General features: G+C 39.1%; 1 protein-coding gene across 23 annotated transcripts in view; it reads right to left on the bottom strand.

Moving 5' to 3' along the window:
• Positions 1 to 22,148, bottom strand: part of SOX5 (SRY-box transcription factor 5) — a 643,908-nt gene that overhangs the window by 65,448 nt on the left and 556,312 nt on the right. The gene's annotated exons all lie outside the window — the stretch shown is intronic.

Here is a 22,148-nt window from a genome sequence, read left to right on the forward strand (position 1 = left end):
TTTTAAAAAAAATATAATTTGGCAACCATTTATTCCTATAGTTTGTTGTGCAGCACCAGAATATAAAGTATTTTTGTCACCATTACTGTTATTTATTTTTATGCCAATGGAACTTCTTTTGTTAGAAAAAAATATAGATTAAAATCTTTAAAGTAAGGACATACTTTTGACAGCATACTCTTTAAGAAGTATACAGTAAGACAAGCAGTCATAATGCAGAAGACCACCAAAAACAGGGATGTGTAACTTAAGAGTGGGCATTTGTTTTGTAAGCTGCATTCGCTTTATCACTGACTATTCTGTAATAAAGAACAGAGCTGACTATTATGTAATGAAGTGTTTGTATGAAAGTTCCATGTGGAGACTTTTGTCGCAGTACAGCTTCTCCACATCAGAAGCCTGAAGTTAGTAAAGTGGCCCAGACATTATATTCTTGTAGGAAAAAGCTCACTACTGCCTATTTGTTTACCACAAGTATGTTTCCCAGGAGCTTGTTTTTTGACATATCCAGATTTTTGGCAACTAGCTCAGAGCACCTGACTCCAGTAAGTGTAATTTCCCATTTGAGAGAACAAAATTCTATGAGTGGCCATTTGACAAAACACTTATTTCGTATTACATTGCTTTACTTGACTGGTACTGTATATAATCATTCATTGTTATCCATTAAGTGACTAGAGTAGTTAATAAGCGAACCCTTGCAGCAGAATTACTGTAAATAAGGTTCTATATATTTCAGATTGCTGAGCTATAATTAAGGCATTTCACTATTTTATACACATCTCCTCAAGCGATTCTTTCTCCAGTTCTTATTTATAGATTTTCTGTTTGCATTTTAAGTTGTTTTATTCAACAGGAAATTAAGTCAGGGAAACTCTGTGTCTGCTTGAGGACTGATACTGAATTAATTATTTCAAATCTGAATACTCTGTTTCTCCTGAAGTGCAGAGCTCATAGTAGAAAGATTAAGGTCAACTGAATTTCTTATTTTGAGAGCATGGATTTGTTCACTTGAATGACGATACTGGAGAGACATCAATTTGATGGATGCACCACTTGGCGGATAAAGAACCGGCTGGATGGCCGCACGCAAAGAGTTGTGGTCAATGGCTCAATGTCTGGCTGGAGACCAGTAACAAGTGGTATCCCTCAGGGATTGGTGTTGGGACCGGTCTTGTTCAACATCTTTGTCGCTGACATGGACAGTGGGATTGAGTGCGCCCTCAGCAAGTTTGCCGATGACACCAAGCTGTGGTGGGAAGGAATGCCATCCAGAGGGACCTTGACACGCTTGTGAGGTGGGCTGATGCCAACCTCATGAAGTTTAACCATGACAACTGCAAGGTCCTGCACCTGGGTCGGAGCAATCCCAGGCACAGCTACAGGTTGGGCAGAGAAGAGATTCAGAGCAGCTTGTGGAGAAGGACTTGGGGGTGCTGGTAGATGAGAAAATGAACATGGGCTGGCAGTGTGCGCTTGCAGCCCAGAAAGCCAACCGTATCCTGGGCTGCATCAAAAGGAGCGTGACTGGCAGGTCGAAGGAGGTGATACTGCCCCTTTACTCTGCTCTCGTGAGACCTCACTTGGAGTATTGTGCTCAGTTCTGGTGTCCTCAACATAAAAAGGACATGGAACTGTTGGAACAAGTCCAAAGAAGGGCCACAAGGATGATCAGGGGACTGGAGCACCTCCCGTATGAAGACAGGCTGAGAAAGTTGGGGCTGTTGAGCCTGGAGAAGAGAAGGCTGCATGAAGACCTCATAGCAGCCTTCCAGTACCTGAAGAGGGCCTATAGGTATGCTGGGGAGGGACTCTTCATTAGAGACTGTAGTGATAGGACAAAGGGTAACGGGTTAAAACTTAAACAGGGGAAGTTTAGATTGGATATAAGAAGGAAATTCTTTCCTGTTAGGGTGGTGAGGCACTGGAATGGGCTGCCCAGGGAGGTTGTGAATGCTCCATCCCTGGCAGTGTTCAAGGCCAGGTTGGACGAGGCCTTGGGTGATATGATTTAGTGTGAGGTGTCCCTGCCCACAGCAGGGGGGTTGGAACTAGATGATCTTAAGGTCCTTTCCAACCCTAACTATTCTATGATTCTATGATTCTATGATACGGTATCAGGCTCTTGATGATGGTAAGATTCCTTGGTGACTTGTCCCTCTTCTTCTTCAGGAATATAGTGAAACAGGTACTCAGCAGTACATGTGGACCACAGCACCCAGCCTGCTCTAGAAACCCTGACGTGACAAGCTGCAATAACAACCGAGCTCTAAAATATTGAAGTTCCTTCTTAAAGATCGCAGGAGAACGGTAACCACCTACCAGAAGCAAGTATCATATTACCAAATTATAGTGTGTGGGAGGGGACAAGAAATAAACTAAACAAGAAAATAAGTTGAAAAAATTTCACTTGGATATTTTTCCCAGAGTATTTCCTAAAACTCCCAAATGTTTATATCTTCATTTCTTAATTATAATCTCAAACAGTGAAATGAGAAACATATTCTTTCTAGTCTGGTTCCCTCTTGACATTAGGAGTATTTCTGAAGCTGAAGTACCATGCAATTGTATCTGTTGTCCTTGGAACTACAAATTAACATTGTTCCTTGGTTATCTGACATGTACAGGAGCTCAGTGACATCTACTCAGCTCATTCAAAAGCTTAATTTGCTCTTTGAACTGAGTTGTATTATGTGGTAAAGGGTCTGGATAAAGGCACAGGAGACAGAGTGACAAACTCTTAGTCCATCGTAAGCGACTTTCAACAGAGCTCACATTCACAGGCTGAGAGCCACTTAGGGCAGAGAGGAAAGAATGTGACATTGGTGCCTTCAAGGGGAACTAAGGACTGCATTTGAGCTGCTTCCCTTGTGCCAAGCCTCCCTGAAAAGAACACATAAAGGAGGAAATACAGGCAGAAGAGTACTGAAACGGAGAGACCAGTGATGGATAGACCATCAGAGCTGCAGAAGAAAACATTCTGAGAGCTAAACTAAACCAAACTGATTCCTAGAACAGTTCTGAAGAGGTTTTTTCCTGTTCCCTTTTTCCTTAGCTAGGAGTACTAATAAGATGTGACACATGGCATCTTTATTTAGCTGCAGCAGTTGTTTTATTTTATTTTTGGGGGTGGAGAAAGTAGAGCAAGCTTCGTGTTTTGAGGGAGAAGAATGTCAGTCATGCAGTGCTAGTTTTCCCGTTTAAGGGTTTCTATACTGCAGAAAACTTTCCAACAAGTTCTATCAGAGTTCAACAGCAACTGGTTTACCTCTCATGTAATGGCTGTTCGTGATCATTGCCTTACATGGTCATTACTCAGGTCCTACAGAAAGCTAACAAGTCCTGTCTTGTCCTATGGGATCCCATTGTGAAGTCATTATATCAATACAAGACATCAGTTCTCCTTCCCAGCAGCACACTGTGATCCCTTTCCATAAGAGCAAGAATACACAAGAACTGAGGAAAGCTCCATCTCACATGTACTCTTCCTTTGGCTTTTACTCACAAGGAATCCTTTCTTCTTCTAAAACAGTGTTTGTGTTTTAGGTATTAGTAAGACAAAGCTTGTAGAAAAGGTTGAAGTCAACCAGACCTGGGGAAACTGTAATTCCAACCAAGGACACAGAAGTTGGCCCAACTTTGATCTAGAACATTTTGAGCCCCACTGAATCAGAGCAAATTTCATCTGTCTTCCAAACCAGCAATCAGCTGAGTTTCACTCTGTTCAGGCTCCTCCTAATGTTTTCAACATTCAGTCTCATCCCCTTTAAACTCAAAGAAGTCCCTCACTTTAAACTAGCCCCTATCCTATAAGCTAGATAACTTAGATGCTTAAAAAAACAAATGCATCTTTCTTGAATTGTGATGCTTTGTAACAGGCTACAAAGAGGAGACGTTAGAGTACATGGAGGAGAGTGCCATTACTTGTTAACAAAATTGCGGAGGAGACTTGAGAAAGTAGAAAACTACTCAATTAATTTCATTATTTTGGAGTCTGCTTCATTATATAAAAGTCCCTCTTTAACAAAATGACAGCAGAAACAACTCAATAGCTGTTCAGGCTTTTTATTCTGTGATTTTACAATAAAAATGGGTGTGGTCTGTAAAACTCCCCCTCCAATTGACTCTATAAAGCTCCAGAGAGCCTGAAACCTCTGTGAAGCTTTGGCAAACTTCTCAGGAAATAATATAAGCTGCTTTCTGGTTCTTCTCATTATTTCCATGCTTACACTGATGTAATGGGAAGAGTGACACTTTGCATATTCCATTAGGACATACACAGAAGTTTAATTCTTAATTCTTAGAGACTTTGTTCCCCCAAAAGTGGTCCCTGAAAACATCTAAAATCCCTCAGGATTTAGTTTTTGACTCTTACTACAATGAAACCGCAAACACTAAGCTCCAATGGCACCACATGGTCAGACTTCAGCCCACGCATAAAAAGCCCCAAATCTACCCTGAAACTCACGCCAAAATCCCTCGCTTGGCACATGCTGTACTCAAGGCTTAGGAAGCTGTAGGCACAGTAACATGATTGAAGGTCACACGCTATGCATCACCCAAGCACAAGAAGAGCTTATACAGTGAACTTTGGAACTTTCCATTCAGCTAAGAGGAACATGATGGCTGCTTGTAGTTTTACCAGTCCAAACATATAACAGAGAGCTGAGCTTTCTACCTTTTAGTAGAAAGTAGTAGTAGTGACGAAGGAAAATGCAACCTCCTCCATTTTTGTCCACTGCCACCTTTCTGTCTGCATTAAAGTTGTGATATCCCACACTCTTCCAGCTTGTCTGGCGATCCAATGGAAGTGTCCACTCGCTCCTTTAACTCTTCATCATTTTGCTCTTAGGTATAGATTGGGTGAATGCAGAAATACATCTCTCTGAACTTCTGTTTCTCAGGCAAAAAGGATGCCATTCACTGGCAACAGGGCTGCAACCTCTTAACTCATCTCTTAAAGGATTCTACATAGCCACATATTCTAAACCAGTGATGTGCACTATATTAAGACTATTTAAGCAGTCACAAGCTTTATAATCCATTACTACATCTGCTCTGTGACTATGTATTAAAGTTCATTTTCACAATTTTTGAGGCATTGAGTAAATGTTTTTAAAAAGACATTAAAAATGTAGACTACTAAGTGAAAAGAGTGCTTTTCAAAAAATGGCCCTTCCCACTGATTTTCAGTATGAATGTTTTTATAACATAAAGGTGGATCCGTTTGTCCAAAACCATGAAATACTGAAATTACTGTACATGCTTAGGAGACATTTTTCAATTATTCATAATGTGGCTGAGTTATAAAAAGAGCTAATCCGTATTTTCAATTGTTCATCTGGAAATTCGGATCAGGAGGGAAAAAAAACATCAATTTTTATGTTTAGAAAGCAGTATCAAGACACAACTCTTTTCAGTTCAAAACAACAGCCAAAATTGATGTAAAATCAAATTTTAAACTGTTTCTGGCTGAGTAGTTGTCTGCAAGGCCGAAGGGGTGGAAGTACCAAAGAGTTTGCAGTGGAAGTATTGAGAAGTTCTTAACTGTAGTCACGCTAACAAAAGCTGCTATCATGAAGTAGCAACGTTATCCAGAAATCTTTGTTCATTACCTCATTCCTAATGCCATCTCATTTTACTTGAGTTACTTCGGTCTGACGATGGGGTTAACGAGCGAGGAGGTGTTTGAGTGGGTGTGAATTAGGGGCACTGCTAAAATAGAAACTATTTTAACAGTTCTGTGTTTAATATAATCTGAAACTCTGTAATTCTTTTTTTCAGGTAAATTACTCACACATTCCAACGCTAACACTGACTTTGGCAGAGCACAGATAATACCTAGACGTAGCCATATTACATGTAGTATTACAGAGGGACTTATGCATCTACTCCTTTTTGCCTCCATCATTTTACCCACAAGACTAAAGTAGCGGGAACGTTAACACTTTGATTCCTGCCTTCAGAAGTTGTCCTCAAAAATCTGGATACTTACAGTGACCATGACAGAAAACATTGCTGATAGCTTCCCTCCCCCATCCCTGTACTCCACAAGCCATCTTCACATACCACACAGCAATCCATTACAATATGTTCTAACATCTGCCTCCTCATATGATGTACGACCTATCTGACTGACCCTTTTTATGCTGCTCCAAGACTGCCTGTTCATTACAGTGGGAGGGTGAACAGTACTCACTGCTTCTTCAGCTAGGAATTGGTAAATAGATTTCCATTTCAGGAAAGAATGGGAATGTCAAGCAGGGATCCTCTTCACTTCCCTTCATAAAGCAACAATCCACTCCATACATTGCCTTCCTTTATTGCTAATTATTTGTCATATCTCAGTCCAAACAGGGAAGGTCTCTGGTGGGCACTCCCATCTATCGCTAATATATTAAACATTTCTGACGATTAGATTTTTCCATGACAAGTACTAACATTACCCAACGTTTGTGACTCCAGCGTGGGAAGCATGAATAATGCAAGAAACAGTACAGTCCTCCATTACGCAGGGACACATCTTGTTTTTGCCAAAGTCAGCAACTGTAAAATATCTCTCAACTTCTCCAGTTAATATCATAGCATAGCATAGGCTTCTGGTCAAAGTAATCATATTCACTACAATAAAAAGAGCATCTAAGGTAACATTAAAGCACTTCCAATATCACAGACATTAAATACAATCCTTATTCTCACCATCCATCTTTCCATCATGTATTTAACAACATTAACATATTTCAGGATCACTGTCTATTGTCCGAAGTTATCTGGCATGAAATAGCATGAATACAGCTATGAAAACACAGAAAAGCAATGCACTGACCAACACAATGGGTACCTGGCCAGGATGGAAAACTCAATTGACCCAGGGAAGATACAACTGATGGTTAAAAAGCTGCTTACACTGACTCCAACTGTGTCTTTCACAAATTCCAGTCTCTACAGAAACACAAAGTCAGTGGTCTAGAGTCTCCATGTCCCATCAGCAACAGAAATATTCTGACTTTATTATCCACTTTTTACTTGCTTAGTCACTGGAACTGCCTGGGCAAATGAAAAAGGAAACTGGAACACAGTAGGAAAGTGACATGAAGTGGAACTATGCACAGAATCCACCTGACTAGGTCTGAAATAATCACCCTCCGTTCCTTTTATAAAAACTGGTATGGAACCTGCAAATTTAGGCCAGATGAATTATATATATGTTAGACATCCATGGCTAAAGATGTTTATCATCCCACCATCCTGAGTATAAACCAGGAAAAAAAAAATAGGTAGTCTGTGCTCAGCATATCTCTATAATTTTTTAAATTTTGTGTTAGCAGCTGAATCTTTTAAAGTGAAATATATCTGTCCTCTCTGAACTTCATGAAAAATACAAATTTCCTTTTTTCTTGTTACACAAGTAAGATGGAAAGTGACTTTGTCTTCCTCAAAGCTGCACAACTGGTTAAGGCATACAGCTACATTTTCAGCAGAGAACATGTGGGAAAGGGCATATAACTCTCCCAAAGTTGCCTTCAAATTACTTTGGATTTGTGTGGAGAACATATATGTTAACATAAAGTAGAGTGTGAACCCAAGGAAAATGAAGACAAACACTGACAGCTGGCCAATCTTGCCCTTCTTTACTGTGTTTGCCTCAAATATAGTATGTTTGTAAGAATGTGTGAAATACTTCTGAAAATAACAGTTATTCTCCATTTAGTTTTAACAAGCAAAGGAACACAGAATTTACAATCCTCTTCAGAAGGATCTGATTTACAAAAATTCATGGAGAGACATCAGCAAATTCCCAGGAGGAGTTAAACATCCAACTTATTCAATATCTTGCAAATTATGGCACACAGGTGTTATGTGATTTTTTTCTCATATGTCCAAAGTTACAATGATTTTATATAATCATTTCTTTAAAAGATTAAAAGATTATCTTCAATTTAATGTTCCAAAATTAACCAGACCAATGCTTATAGCATACTTCCTAACTTTCTTCCAACAGTGGGGTGTTGTCAGAAGGACAACGATCACCAACTACAATTTATTTTTCCAACCAAGCTATAATATAGAAGAAGGAATCTTTGCTGCCTGCATCCCAGTAGTGACTGGCAGACAGCCTCTCTCATCCTCTTTCTTAGGGAATTCTGAGAAGGAGATTCACACCATGAGGATATAATGGACATATGCTGCCGGGCTCATCCCCAATTAAGACAGACCAATTATAAGTTAGATCTTTGTCCTTCAAATATACTTCCATTATGCAACTCTGAGCCCTGTCCCAAATATTTAATATACTGCAAGAATAGGAAGGATGCACTGGAGCTTCCCATTGCAAAACTAAGGACTATGACTGGAAGACAACAGTTATCCTGAAAGGCCTTTTGCTTCAATTTACTGTGTACAGGATTATACCAAATATAATGAGCTTAGGCTAATGTCCTGGAGGATGTACATCATAGATTTTCTCATAAGACTGAAAATATCTTACCTTCCAGTATTATTTATAATTACTATCATTGGCCAAATTCCCTTAGAATCATTGTTCTTATAGCTGTTATCACTGACAGCTTTTTAGTCTTTTGATTCTCCTTGGAAGTAAAGAGAAACTGCAAATTGTTTTTACTAACGAGACTGGTAACATGTATGAAATGCTCATGGATGGTGTAATATGTACCAGCAGGATTACATGGTATTTGCAGACACAGGGGGAATCACTTGTTTTAGACTTCCACAGTTAACTGTAACCTCTTTAAACTGAATTGCCATTTCTGCAATAGCAGAAACAAGCAATCCCAAAGATAGTTATCTATTAGCACTGGCCTAGAGGAAATCTAAGAAGTTGCCAGTGGCATTATCCTTCTTCTTTCTCTTCCCTCTACCCACTGCTTGTCTTTCGTATTCTGATGGCTGTTTATGAGCTCAGCTGTCATTCTTTGCACCAGGGAAAGATAGATGGGACACACCAACCCCAACTTAAGTGACCTTTGGATGTGACAAGATTTTTAGGTCAGTCCCACTAAATGGAAGCCTTGGTGTATAGAGGCTTGCCTCAGGGTGAAATTTCCAGTGAATTTATTATCTCCCAATGCCCTTTGGACTGCTTCCCACCATCAAACACCATGGCAGCACTCGGAACAGGAAGAAATACATTAACTGGAATCTGATCGTTTTAAAAGGTTACAGCTGCCCAAATATAATTTAATTTCATACTTGCCCTTTGAGGGTTTGGTGTATATTTTCATTTTATGACTGCAAATGATAAAGCTCTTAAGATTCCAGGCAATAAAGAGGAAAAGGGGGGAGAAAGTATTTTAAGGGTTAGAAGTCTATTCAGTTCATAGCCAATGAGCAAAATGACAAATCAGCTTTTTTTTAATCTAATATTTCCCCATTTTTTTAGTATTGATTTCTTTCTATACTTGATGGTGAACAATACCTTTTAGTGAAATCAAACCTGTAATGCCACCCAGTGTGATATGGAAGAAACATGTGACATGCAAGCACCTACCTATCCTACATCCTTTAAGGACCTGATTCAGAGCAGGAATGAATGTGAAGTGAAATGAAGTTATCTATCTGAATGAACTTAAAATCAATCTACTTAAAGTCAATCACACTTAAGAAAAGGCGCACTGCAAGTATAATACTTTGAGTTTTGACTGGGTAGGCCATGGCTTCTTTTAGAATATCATCTTAACTTCTGTCTAAGCTCAGGTCATGAATACCAAGTTCATCTACCCATGTCCACATAGTATGATAAAAATCAGTTACCCAACACTGCTTCTGGGGAAGTCCAACACTTGTACAATAATGAGATTCCAATGCATAAGTATATGGGATATGACATCCTAGTACAGAACACAAAATGCTGGGAAATTACGCTCATTCTCACTTTTTCCCCACTTCAAGTGAAAGCAAGCACTACACACTGAAACACAAGCTACCACACAAATGATAGCTTGGCCACCCTGGACTAGAGGTAGGAAATGTTGAGTACTCATGTATTTCATTGCACCCAACAAAAACTGAGTTCCTAAATGAAAGTCACCTCACCATCAAGCATTTTGATACAATTCTGATTACCTTCTTCCTTTCCACAAGAGAAATCATGGGAAAAAATAAAACAGCTGTGGAAAGGAGGAAGGATTAAGTGTGAATGTTGCATATCCTATATTTAAAGCCACCACAAGAAAGTAATTATTGATGGGCTCCTAAATCCCTTCAGCCCTCTTTAAAAATCTTATCCAAACTTACATTGATATATACTGTCCAAATTGCTTTTGCCACATCAGACCAGTGTGCAGCAAGAAGCAAGACTGCCATGATAATGGGAATGGGATAAGTAGTGTTGATTTGCCTAAAAGGAATTATATTCCAAGCAGCTATTAGTAACAAGCAGGACAGTGAGTTAAACATGAGCTATACATAGCATACTGCTTACCCCAAACATCAATAAACTCCGAGTTTGCAAAGTAAATACTGGAATATTGAACAAACACCGATAGCAACAGATACTTAAAATTCAACCTACTACAAAATGTAGCACACCTATTCATGTTTCTATTGTGAATTTTCTCATTTTCAAAAGTTCAGAGTTTAATGGCAAAATCAACATCAGAGATAAAATAGGACTTCAGCCACGTTATTTTGCCAAATTCAACTAGATCCATTTGGTTCCCTTAATGAAATAAATATGCTGCTGTATTCTACGGTAATGGCCCAAAACACTTTAATAACACTATCACAATCTGTAATGTTTTGGTGCATTAACAGAGAACACACTGTTGTAATTTGTAGAGTGTTTTGAGCCATGAAAGGGATAAGAAAAATTAGGAAAAGAAAAAGACAACACTTTGTTGCCAGATGTTATTTTCACACTCCCACATGGAGAGGAGTATAACCTGCAGAGTAGACGCTCCAACTTCAGAAGGGCAGTGAGCTGCTGGCCCTGATGCTGAGGTGTGCTGGGGACAGCTGGCCTTCCCCAAAACAGCACCCATGGGGAGGCATGTGGAGATGCTGCTTTTTGGGCGCCTGAGCGCATCAGGCAGGGAAACATATACAACCCCTAGTGGCACCTCACATCTCTGAGGGATTAACTTCATTCCCTTGCACACAAACTGGCAGTCCCAGATTCCTTTGGGAGAAACAGACACTGTACCTATAGGAAGGATCTGAAAAAAAAAAAAGAAGCCACTCCACAGCAGTCCCCAAAGACAATTTAACTCCTTCAATATGCCACAAACAGATTGGCCCTGTCAGGCGCCGCTGGTGCAGTATGTGGCACAGCTGTGGCTGCTAGACCGAAGTACAGTTCACAATACGGCTACAAGATTCTGCTGTAGTGCAGATTTTAAACAGAGAGAGCAATCACTTTTAACAGCAACACACAGAGGTGCAGATATAGCTGCAAAATGCTTTTCTAAATCTCAGTTTCTGCTACCACGGGAGCATCTGAAACTTCCTTACTGCTTTCCTGTTGTATTGATAATCATAGGATACTTAAAAACACACACTGACTTTTTTTTTTCTTGTATCCATGCTTCTGATTTTGGTATTTTGCTTTTTAGTTTGATTTGTGTGTTTGTCCATTAGGGAAAGACAGTAGTTTGCTGACAGCCCTTCTCTCTGCAATTCTACAGTTTCTCAGTTTCTGAGATAGATGACTTTAAAAATAAGCAGTATACTTCTGGTTGAGTAACTCATCTGTGATGTGACCAGTGTCCATGGCTAAAGAGTCAAAGAATCTAAATCCTAAATCTAAAGTAGTCTGCAATAATCTTTCTCCTTAGCTATCTAATGAATGGACAGGAACAGAAACAGGCCATTGGTAAAAATGGCAAACAAATGAGTTATGCAAAGTGAAAGGGAATACGCAGAAGCCAGCCTCAGGATTAAGACTCTAACTCAAGACACCAACAGACCTCACATAGGTTACAAACTTAAAAGCTAGTGTTGTAGTAGGAGCTACAGGTACTGTTGCCTCCAAATTTTCTTGTTCAGATTCATTTGACAAAGCCCACTGTAGCGGAAAACATTAAGCATCTCTGAAAGGAGAAAAGGAATTTGAAGAAACTCAGCCTAGATACTGGTAAATCACTGCATTCTGACTTAAATCTCAGGAACAGGCTTATGCTATCCAGGCACAACAGAATAATTAAGTTTAACACTTAATGTAAATTAATGTAAAAAAGTTACATCTCCAGATACTATGGTATTTTCTATTGAGCTTGGTTCAACTGATGACTTTGGAAAGAAAACCAACAGAACAAGCATTCTGACCTCAGCAGTTTGTTGTCTAATGCTTAGATTTATAGTTTATAGTAACTAGGTATTTCACAGTTTCAAACTGTGCCTAATATTAGCCTCCATTCATAAAAGGTGCTTGAATATCCTGGCTGGTAACAGTTAACCATAACAAGGAATCGGACATAAGAACGACAGGATGAGAATAAGAGCACAAAAACTTTTAACGGCTTCCACTGTTTTTGCCACATGCAACCTATATCAACAGCCAGTGATACTGCCCCCATGTACAGATTTACTTGCTCTTTATTTCTGTCCTATTCTATCTTGTGAATTGGAAATAACCTAAACATTTGGAGAAAAAAAGGATATAAACAAGACTGAAGTAAGAAATAAGACATAAATCAAAATTCTTAGACCAATCTGCATCTGAGAACAAACCATGTCATATGACCTAGGTACAACAAAGCAGCATGATTTCAAGGGAGATTCTCTTGTGCTAACTTTTGGGATGCATGCAATGATTTGTGGACCTACAGGAGTGAGTGTCAGTAAGCAGTTTTGTGCAAATCTCCTCTCCTCACCGTTGTTATTTGTTATTTGTAGCATTGTTCTGCAAGCTCTGAAGAGTGTGCATGTTAGTGATTTGCAGTTTTCCTGTGTGTTTGTCACAACGTTCTGCTGAGGCACACTGTAAATACACACTATTGGCAGAGCTCAGCATGAAGACAATGAATTCCAAAAATATCTAGAAAAAAATCACTAGTATGACTGCAGCTTTCATGTTTTATAGGAGGCCCATAAGTCCCCAGTTTATGGCTTCAGAGCAAGTCCCCCTGCAACCAGCCAAGCCCCACTCAGTGTGGTTTCCTGTCCCCGTCTGTCCCCATCCTCCATCCCCACCTCCCCAGACGGTTTGCTCAGGATTATACAATCTTATTTGCATGATTATATAATCTTCTTTTCAGCAACATCCCTCTAAAAGAGCAAACAACGTAATAGGAAAACCAGCAACATAAGCCAACTATTTCAAAACCCAGTGTCTGGAATGCACAAAGGGCACAAAATGTGTGTGTGGGGAAGTTGTTTTGGTTTGTTTTGTTATTTTCATACAGACCTTTACAGGGAGAATTAATTCCAAACAAATATAAGCCACCAAACACCTCGTTCTGTGAAACAGAAACACTTCACAGGTTTGCTCTGTTGCAGGTGCAGGGAGGAAGGCATTGTTCCGGTTATTGCAAAGTTTATGTACAAAGGCGGTTTTTTACTTCTTTCTCAATAGAAGCTACTTCAGGGCAGCCTAAGTTAATTCTCAGGTGTTTTCCCCACCTGGTTTAAGACTCTGGCAGACAGGTGTTGCCATTGCTGCTACTTTTGACGCTGACTTTGTCCCGCAGCTAGTCAAACTCGTAACATTGACACCACCATTCCAACTATCCAAAGGCCCGGTTATATCACACAGAAGAATAAACAAAATCTTAGCTGATATATATGCCTCTGCTCCTCGAGTTTTCTTTCATACACTTCAGGCTTTGACCTAGACAGGACGTTGTGTAAGTGAAGACTGTCATACTCCAATCTACAAACAGGCTCTTCTGCTGGCTGCTAAAACTACTTATGATGTCAGTTACCTCAGCAATATTCATCTAAAATTAATGCCTTATAAATAATCAAGGAGTAATCTGCTTCCGTCTGTCAGGCTAACCCCAGAAAAAAAGAAGTGTAACATTTTTGCAAGAGAAAAGAAATTAAGGATGACCTGACCTCTCAAGTATGCTTGCCAGACAGTTGTGCACTCTTTCTTGCATGACCTATTTTTCCCTCCTCACACCACAGAGACATTTCAAACAAAAGGCCAGTAAAGTAATTCAGACTACCAGAAACACAGAGGGTTGAACACAGAGGGTTGCCACCCAAACAAGACAGTTGGGCATCTTAAGGGCTTTGTCAGGTTTTGTCAGGTTTCCAAAAGGTTTAGTGACTTGTTATCTCTTCAAGTAGAAATAGAGCTCTGTTTACCTACTCCATGAAACACAGTGTCTAATGTCACGCTTTTCCAGAAATAAGTGCAGTGGGTATGGGCCATAGCCTAATATTCTGCTGTGTATCACACTGTGCGAATGGCTCACGTGAAGAAGTACACCGAGTACATATACCTAGTATACCTAGTTTTTAGTTGTAACTAACATAAGGAATAGCTTATTGCCAAAGAAACTGTTTATAATTTAAGTAAGCCTTCATATTGCCTTAGTTCCAATGCTGGAAATACTTTCAACATGCTTTTGAAAGACACTTAAAACTACTGCCTATTAAATTCCCACGAGATTTAGAGAACATCTGTTTCTACTACTAGAATCGGATTCTGTACCAGTTCGTATCTATAATATGAACCTATAGTATGAACTGTGATTTTCAACCTTTTCAGTCTGAAAACTCCACAACCTTCTTAACAGAGATGAAGACCAATGTATCATAATATAAAAGCCTACCTACAACAGGTTAGCTATTCTGAGTCACTGAATTATACTATTATCTGATATTTAAGGTCACTACAAGAAAAAGGCACAGAAATGTCCATCTTTTGCTAATCACAGAAGTTAAGAAGACAAAAAAATTACAGAATGTTTTTTGTTGGAAGAGACCTTAAAGATCATGTAGTTCCACCCCTGCTGCCATGGGCAGGGACACCTTCCAGTAGACAACGTTGCTCAAAGTCTCATCCAACCTGGCCTTGAAAAAGAGATTAAGAGAAAGGTTGAGATAAGAGAAAGACAACAGAAAATGGAAACAACACAAAAGATCAGATGAAAGAAAAATAAAATAAATGTGTGCATATGGAAGATGAGGTGAAGGACTGGGTTTCTTCACGCTGTGGCTTATATGTAAAGAGACAACAGTATGAAGCTGAAGGCTTCATGTTATACAAAATAACATGGAAAAGACACTACTTGCACTATTCCCACTGTCCAAATGTCAAACGCCCCCTGGGAACCCTGGGGGTGGAGGGAGGAGTAATAGCTGTATAAGCATTTTGTAACACGTTCTTCTTACAGGGGATTTCTTGAAAACTGCTAGGCTCTGATGCTAGCCCATATGGGGTCAGGAAGGCTGGAGAAAATGCTGGCTGCACTTTTTCCAGGCTATTTGCATATGTTCTTTAGTATGCAGAATGTCTCTGTATGTAATTGAATTGTTGTTTTTTCCTCTATTAATACATATGCAAATGAGTCACTACTGCAGCTGTGCTGTATTAATCATATGTGTGCTTCTGTCTGTCTGCCCTGCAGGCTCAGGGTCGGAGGGAGGAGGAAGAGGGAATTCAGTCTCTTTAACCTACAAGGAAACTCACTCATACAGACAGAGGTCTGCTAGCAAACAGCAGGCCCAAGTTACAACTGGAAGGAAGATAGGCTGATCATTTTTCAGTCTTTTTCATCTTTCATAGATATGGATGGAATCTGAAAGTTATGCAGAAAGAACTGTTAATCTAGATAAAACAAATATGTTATCACTGCTAAATCTTTCCCCTGGAGGCTGAGGAGAGAGTTATAATCTGACAACCCACAGTGTAGCCATGATATTGTTTTACCATGTGTATTTAATGCCTGCAAATGTCCACTGTGCGTACGTTTAGACACTCACAGTACTCAATAAAATACAAAGCATTTATATATAGTCTCTCATAATGACTGTCTTTCGTAAATTGAACGGATTCCGATAAAATGACGTGATCAAGCTTTTCATTCAAATCTATTTTGATAGAATATATTGAGTTTACCCATAACATTGTATAAGATTATATCAAAGGCAAGTACGGGCTACTTAGATGCCAACTACAAATCATATTTACCCACCATGAACAAGATTTATTTGAGCTGATATGTTCAGTGGTTCATGCTTTTACACAATCTATCACAATCTCTAGCTCTCAGCAGGTAACCAGAAAGTGAGGACTAGTTGCATCGTGGTGTTGTGAAGCTTGCTTTTGAGGGAGGAGCTTTTTACATTTAAAAACATAGGGATTGCTCAAAAATGCTCTTGGCAACCTAGGGCCCTTCACCCCACACCTTACTTACCTACTTTGACAAATATTTTTAAATCATCATTAAGACTTTATAATAAATAAGAAATCTTGGAAAGTTCAAGTGTTTGAAGACAACTTACCCCACACTCACACAGAGATCTTCACCCTGTTTAGATAGTTGTAGCTACACTAATATGAAGAGTACTATGCCCCTTTTTTTCAGATGAAGAACTGGACCTTGGTCTTCAGCGATCTCTTTTAAAACTCTCATCTTGGCTACTTATTTGCAGAACAGGTGGTGAATATCTAGTGGCCAACACATTCACTCACAAAGCCAGGAACAAGTGGTGGACAGAAGGAGGGAACACACAATCTGCATAACATAGCAATTTTAAAAGCTATTTAAAAGGGCATCCAACAAAAATGTATACATATTATGTTGTTTTATTACTCCTATTATTATCATTATTTGTGATGGCCATCAGAAACAGCATAGCAATACACTGAGCTAACAGCAGATGGACAACTGCCATCTTTTGGTTATGCTAATGAGAAATGTCACTTTTCGCATAGTTGGCTGTTTTATTCCCCAGATGTGTGCGCTCACAGTGAAAAACTAATTCTACTTTTTTATGCTTAAGTGGATTGCACAAGTATTATAATACCGTAATTAAACTATGCACTAATGATTTATTCCTTACAAATTAAGTCAGGGTCCTCTTAATGAGAACAGGTAAAGTAGAAATGCAAATAGTGAAAGGATGCCGACTCTCACTGCTGAAAAGCTATTTCATATGGTATTTAAAGGTAAACACTGCCCAGCAATAGAAGGAAGACCACTGCACTGCTAAGAAATGGTTTGCCTTCTTGTAGGCAAAGAATTGGTTACAGTAATATCTCAAAGAAGTCATGAATGTAGATTGCAGAGTAAATGAATAATGGATAAAGTATTGCCATCTCTTGGCCACATTCTGTAGAGGCAATACTGGGGCATCAGACTTTTTTTCCCAATCAGAAATACTTAATACAGCTCTGGCAAATTGGCTCTCCCATACAAAGAAAGAATTAATCTTGCATTATTCAGATGTATCACTACCATATCCATAGAGTTTTTTCAGGGTGTTCTTTCACAGATTTGAGGCATTGTAACACTGGAATGCCAACTGTTTAATCTGGTCAAAACTGCTTATGTCTACACATTATAGCAAGAAATCAGAAAGAGATACTCCAAGGCAAAAGAAAAAGTGCTTGACAATTAAAGCACGAAAATACAGTGCCATTTATTCAAGAGGAAGAGAAAGTTCTGTCATCAGCAACATTTCAAATGAAACTTAAGGAGACACTTCAGAGAAAGAACCTGAACTGGCAAGTGGAGAGATGTAGCTCATTCCCACAGTGGCACAGAAGCCAAAAGGATGCTAGTATGCAAGGAAAAAAAAAAAAAGTATCTGACTGAGCAGGCAGTCCTCATGCTTTACTTTAATTTCATAGGCAACAGATGTTTTATGTAATAATAGTAGTATGGCCATTGGAACAGTCTATCTTCTGATCAGTCACTGTATGCTTGTTAAATAGATCTATCCTTCCCATTTCCTTAAAGTAAAACAAACATGGAGACCACAGATGATTACGTGACCCTTAAGATATCTAGAAGCAAGGTTTTCCAAAGGAAAATTTGTAATGAGTCAGACACCTAAATAATAGCAAGATGACAATTTTCAGAAGCGCTCAAAATCCAAGTGGGATTAACTTTTCTCAAAATCTAGCCACTTATGTCAGTGCCTGCATGTGGCTCAAATTCTTCTAAAAATGTGGTCCAGACTATGTGTGCTGAATTCCACTGAAATTCAGTCCTTGGTATGCATTTACCACACCACTGAAAAGAGTAGGTTTGTAGTATGAAAAAAAAATAAATTACCTAAGTACTTAACAGAAAAAGGGCAGATTAAAAAACCTGATCAAATTATTTTTTCTGATATGTTTGAGGGCCAAATCTGCTCATCATCTTGATACAAATAGCCAAAGAGAATCAATCAGGATTCTTCAAATGTCTGGTCTTCAGAAGTGAGACCCAGTTAAAATGCTTTCATACTCGTATGCTGACATGAGGTTCTCTTGATCTGTATAGTGACAGGTTTGGTCATAATGCTGAATGTAACCACCCCACCAATAGCCATAATGTCCTGTTTCATGCTAAGATGAGAAGGGAAGAAATTTTGAACGTGGGCACTCAAAACCTTCTGGGGTGTTTTTCCAAGAGCAGATGTTTGCAGGTTGTCTGTATTACATCAGACTGCTGTACTGTTTTGACAGTACACAAAATGTCCATATAGTAACACTACACGGGCAGCTGTCTTTATACATCCAGCATCATCTTTCAATACAGTTATGGTTGTACACAGCATTTGTATTACTGCCAATTAATCAGTCATTGTCACTATCTGGTTATCAAACAAACAGTCTGGGAGATCTGAATCATTTGCACTCGCAATGGTGCGGATTCCTCTAAGATCAGGTGATAAAGTTCTTTGTTTCCTAGTGGTCAGAAAGCACTCCGGAATTGTTTTTCTCAGAAAATAAATTACCAGATATCATTTTATAATGAATTTTCTCAGACTTCTGGAACCACCTACTTCGTACTAGGTATGCCCAAAATGACCAGTATTAGAATAATCACTTCAGTTTTACTTCATGTAAAGCTTGTTACATGATATCTATGCTTACAGCTTTGAATGCTGATCTTCAAGATGGAGGAGTTTAAAATCCCTTATCTGCTGATAAATAAAACCTCAAACATCATCTTCATTCTCTGGAAGTGTTTCAGGTCAGGTCAGCTGAGGCTTTGAGCAACCTGATCTAGCATAAGTTGTACCTGCCTGTGGCAGGGGGTTTGGAACTACATGACCTTTAAGGTCCCTTCCAAATCTAACCATTCTATATAAGGCAGGTAGCACCACTTTCAGTTCATTAGCCTTATTCATAAACACAGCAGCTACGTTCGGTTTTGTTCTCCTTTACTTGAAACAGAATCACCATGTTGCATCACTACTGAAGAGTAAGACCATATGAAAGTTACACGAGTACAAAAACAATTTAGGAAACTCATGTGGTAACCATTAACAGAGGAAAGCTAAAACCTTTTTTTTTTCAGTTGGCATTTATGTCATTAAACGTGGGTATGTCTGAATATGCAGAATGGTGAATATGTATCAGACATGACCAAATATGCATCTTGTTAGTTCCAGGTTCTCCAATATGGCTCCATCCATCCACTCCTTCTGTGACATCTAAGAATGTCAGTTTTAGTTTCCATTCTTACTGAGTCCTCAGTCTCTCTGTAGATACTGGAAATAAAGGCAATTACGTATGGCTAATTGTGGCAGATATCAGATGACACAATCTGTATATCCCAGTGGGGATTCTAAGGCAGGGAGAGAAACAGAGGGCCTCAGATTATGAACCCGTCAGTTGAAATCACAGTGGATTTCTAACTGAGAGATTACATTTTCACTGACAGAGTATCTTTGCCACAGGAAAACAATCAGGTGTTAGTTGTTCCTTTATAAATACAGTGTGCAGTTCATTTACAAAATAAAAATTCAATTTTGACAACCAGGGATAAAAAAAGTACTTCCTGTTGATCTCCCAGTAAAAAGCCATGCCCGACTTCAAATTCTCTAATGAAATAACAAAGACATGTTTATCGCTATACAAACAAACAAGAAAAATTCCTTGGCTTTGTCTTTACTAAGATAATGCTGTGTACCAAATTCTGCTGGGAGCAACAAACTGAGCATTGTGTTAGATTCTTTGATCTCCCTTGAAAACTATTGCTTTTAGTATACAAAGCCTGAAAGATGAGTGACAGGAAGGACAGAAAAAGAAAAGAAAGAATGTTCTACTTTTCTGACCTTCTACTGCCTGATGACCAGATGATACAGGCTTTGTAGGGAACTCTATCTGTAACTAAGTGGAATGTCTGAAGGAAGAAGAGGTCCTCCCTGAAAGAGACTGAAATGGCTGCACATTCACTCATGCCACTTGAAGGTGGTTTTGGACCAGTTCTTCACAACAATCATCCTTAATGTTTCTTCATAACCAAAAAAAAAAAAAGTCATCACTGAGCTAAACTTCATTTGGAGCTAAACAGAGTTTGAAAGGCACAATTCTTCTAGGCTGGCAGCTACGCTAGATTCAGCTCCACTCATGGGAGCATGGGTGAGAGTCCATTCCGAGTACTGTATCATAAAACCTTTCTCAAAGGACATCTAACCTATCTGACTCTCAAATTTCAATTTTTTTCCAGCATATACGTACCCTTAAAGACCAAGTCTGAAAGATTCGAAGGAGTTTACAGAGTTAGTAATTTGAACCAATCCCACTGACTGGCTGCCAAACACTCCCTTTAACTCCAGACTAAATAACTTGTAGCAAAACAACATACGTGAATTTGGCCAATACTTCCTTTTTAATGTTCTACTTCATACAGAAACAAGAGGCCTTTGAGGTTTTCAAATTTTCCACAATCTAAGCTCATCTTAAGACATTTATGAAGTCAGTCACATTTGCACAAAGCGCATCTTTATATAAGAAAACTGTCACTGTGATAACGCCTATTTTAATCAGAATGCTTCAGCCCACCACATGCAGAGATACAGCCCAAAGCTGGTCCTGAAATGAAAGTAAACCATCCTTCCATCTTTCTGGAGCACTGATGCATTATTTTAGGACCAGCTTGAATGACCATAAACATAAGGAGAATTAGAGTCATGCCTCTATTTTCTCATTGCTAGCTAGCTCCAGTTTTTTTTGTTTACCCTCCTTCTTCCATATGTGTGTTCATGTGTGTTTGGCTATTATAAGCACTTTATCAATACCACTATTGACTCAAAATTCATTTCAGAGGGATGATTTTTATGGCTTCCATGATTCTTAAGCTGCCTGTGGTATTTGTAACTTACAGAATCAGAAACTAACACACAGACAGTGTAGCTTTTCATACAAAGGCACAATAGGAATGAATGTATTAACCTCTGTGGTGCATGGAATGTGTCAGCTTACACACTGGCTGCTATTTCTGTGAAACTCAGTTAACTTCCTCTGCTGTGTTAAAATAAAAAAATTAGAAAACTCTTCCCCAGAACTATGTCCCACGCTCTCGTATGCTGGCCAAACAACTGAAATATCTGATGCTGCAGAGAGTCTACTTCCTACTGATGCTGGCCAAACTGAATTTCAAAATGCACTTTACATGTACTGTTTATAAATGCCAAGCTTTTCTAAGCAGGTATAAAGCTCTGCTGTTCCATGTGACTTGGCAAATATTAATGAGCAGGGAGACGAATTAGCAATGGAGAGTATGGGATTATTTTGCTTGTTTTTACAAAAGAGTGTCAATCCAGGTTTTGCAGAACCAGAGATGATTTGGATCTTAGTCCCAGATTCTAGCCAGCTTCATCCTACCAGCAAAGCATATACGGCAGGTAACAAAATTCAAACTCTGGAGATGAACATCACGTTTTCTTAATTCCAGTGATTTGACAAGGGTTCTGGGGCTGGTCAGGAGCACCTGAGGAACATTTACAACTCTATCATTAAGACACATGAACACCATAATACCTCCAAAACTTAGTGATATTGGAAGCTTTGAATCAGATACATCTGGCAACCAGGCCAATGCTTTTTTACATAGCCCAAAAAAGATTCTTTATTATCTTTCCACCTGTTTTCTAATTGCCTATGTTAAATTAGTATAATCGCTAATTATCTGCACTACAGCAGTGCCTAAGATGTGCCGGGTACCATAAAACACTGTAGGAGGGGGTGGTCATTGCTCTGAAGAGCTTACAGCCTAAAAGGACATAATCATGTTAAG

The sequence above is a fragment of the Pezoporus wallicus genome, unplaced genomic scaffold, assembly GCF_028554395.1.
Source record: "Pezoporus wallicus isolate ANWC-B61680 ecotype Strahan unplaced genomic scaffold, APGP_CSIRO_Pwel_v1 contig_6789, whole genome shotgun sequence".
Lineage (NCBI taxonomy): Eukaryota > Metazoa > Chordata > Aves > Psittaciformes > Psittacidae > Pezoporus > Pezoporus wallicus.